We start from the raw sequence: 2,606 nt of genomic DNA, 5'->3' as shown, positions 1-2,606 counted from the left end.
GCGGCGGCAGCGGCGGCAGGCCCCGTACCCCGGGGCGGCTCGGCGGGGCGGGAGGCAGCCCCTCGCCGGGCCGTGCCGAGCCCAGCCGGAGGCTGCCGGCGTGTGGCGGGCGGCCGCGGCGGGGAGGAGGCGGGGAAAGGGGCGGGCGAGGGGCGGGCGGCGGCGGCCCCTCAGGGCCTCCCTCCGCCGAGCCGCGGGGCCGAGCTTGGCGGAGAGGGGGAGAAATGACAGAAAACGTGTGTGTGTTGGACGTGACCGGCGGTCCTGCGTGGGCGGCTGCTGCGGGGCGTCGTGTGTGGCCGGGGGGGGGCGGCTGCTTCTCCACAGGGACCGAGGGCAGCAGCACCCCCGGTTCTCCTGGCACGGCCCTGTCGCGACACGGGATCCCACACGTTGGGCTTCTGCGTAGGGACAAAGGAAATTTCCTTTGCACCCACACAAAAAAAACAAGTTTCCTTCGTGACGGGGCAGCCGCACAGGGGAGACGTGAAGAGGAGGAGGAGGGAGGACGAAGCATGGCCACCCAGAGGCCTCATCGTGGCTAGGGAAGGAGGGAGGCCGGCCGTAGGCACAGGGTCTGCCCGGCCTGGGGCAGCCCGTCAGGCGTCAGCCTGTCGACCATCACCTGCAGCCGCCTCCGCTCCCGGTCCCCGCAGAGGAGGAGGAGGAGGAGGAGGGTGGCTGGATGAGGGAGCCAGGAAGGCTAGCCACGACCAGGGGCAGCACCATGATCGCCAATTCATACGGCCGCCCCGGGGCACACACATCACATAAAATAACTCACCAGATCTCGTGCGGCTGACAAAACTGCCGAAGAGACAAGGTAACACTTTAAGAGCTGCCTATAAATTAGGTAAAAATAATTAATAATACATGTAATATATTAATGGCATTTCTATGACATGATATGGATAATATACATTAATATATAAATACCTCACAAATAATTCAGTGTGTTTCCTTTTCATCAACAATCACTGCCCAATGTATTTACTTTATGGTAAGGATTATACATTTCATTATAAATGGCTTTCTGGGCATGTCAGCAACTTTTACATCTCCATTCACTTTATTATTAATGGTTTCCTGAACAGTAACGGCATAATAATGCACACAATGCAGCATGAATATTTGATGTGGCATCTATAGTCTCCCATTTATCATTTATAACAGGCTACAAAAACATTATAAAACATTTATTACAAATTTATAGATCACTTTATACTAAAACAAAGTTGTGTTATAAATACATTATTAATCCTTTATGCCATTTATAGGAATCCCTTGTAATAAGGCCTTAGCATATGTTGCTGCACAACCGTAACAAGAACAGTGTGGCAAGGAGGAAATACGGCACGGTGAGCCTGCTCTCGAGTACCGCATGTATTCTGTGAAGGAAAGCATAAACATCTGCACTCTAATCAGACTACCAAGAGACCGATCAAAAGAAATGCTGGATTAACTCAAAGTTGGTTCCCCCCCCCCCCCCCCCCCGAAAAAGATGCTTGCTTTCTTGCAAGTTGGAAACTGGCAGCGCTGGAGCCCTGAAAGCTGAGCTGTCCCACTTCATTTCCACACCACCTTTTCATTAGGTTGATAAAATTTGCATAATTTACAAAAAGCCAACTGACTAACGATGGGCAGCCCTTCCCATCCTCTGTCATCAGGTAACTTAGGGAATAAAGAGGATGCGATGGGTTTAGGAAATGCATTTGTGAGGTTTTTTTTTTTTGTAAGTCCCAAAGACCGTTTTGTTTAGCAGTGTGCATCCCCCTGCCGTGCTTGCAATCTACATCATGCAGCACTGGGAAACGAGGAGAAGAAAATGATGTTTGAACATGGAGTTGTTGCCAATTGCTAGTAGTACAAATAGTGAAAATCAGCTTCTGAGCTCAGCTTTGACACAGCTGTAGTTACCCCTTCCAGATTTAATGGCCCAGATGGGGCACGGCCCAGGGAATGATATTTAGTTTTTTAAAAATATATTTGTTTAACATGACAATCTGTCTTCTAACAAACCCGGCTTAATGAGTCGATGTGGTTAGTCCCTTCTCATTACCTTGCACTTTGGGAAGGGGCAGCTGGGGCTGGGTGGCAGGGGACACAGATCCATGGAGCGGAAAGCCAGGCTGGACTCGGAGAGCAGCTGCGATTTTCTGTGTATCACAGGCCACTACATTTCACCTCGTCCCTCCCTGCACTGAGCCCGGTCATCTGTGTTTGACCGAGACGGTCGTATCAGAAAGGCACCCAGGCTTGCAGACACCAGAAGAAGAAACTATTAGTTGCTGGCTCCAAGCCGTGCATCCCAAGAGAGGGTTAGGTTGGAGGTACAGCCCTTGGTACACCATAAGAATCAGGTCCACATTATACGCTAAGGTGATTAAAATGACATCGCTGAAGGAGTTAGCTAACGCAGTAATAGTATTACTGCTGGCCCAATAATGGCTTTTCAAAATATAGACATCAGCAACTTGTGCAGTGTTCTTAGTTGGTGATTAAGGAGAGCTCTGCGGGAGTTTATAGCTATGATGAGTCTTTAATGCACCAACAGGTAAACTAACAAGCACTGGAGGGAGGAGCGGGGCAGGAAGGGAGCAGAGCTG

The sequence above is a fragment of the Gymnogyps californianus genome, chromosome 15 (genome assembly GCF_018139145.2).
Source record: "Gymnogyps californianus isolate 813 chromosome 15, ASM1813914v2, whole genome shotgun sequence".
Classification (NCBI taxonomy): domain Eukaryota; kingdom Metazoa; phylum Chordata; class Aves; order Accipitriformes; family Cathartidae; genus Gymnogyps; species Gymnogyps californianus.
This window is presented reverse-complemented; position numbering follows the sequence as displayed.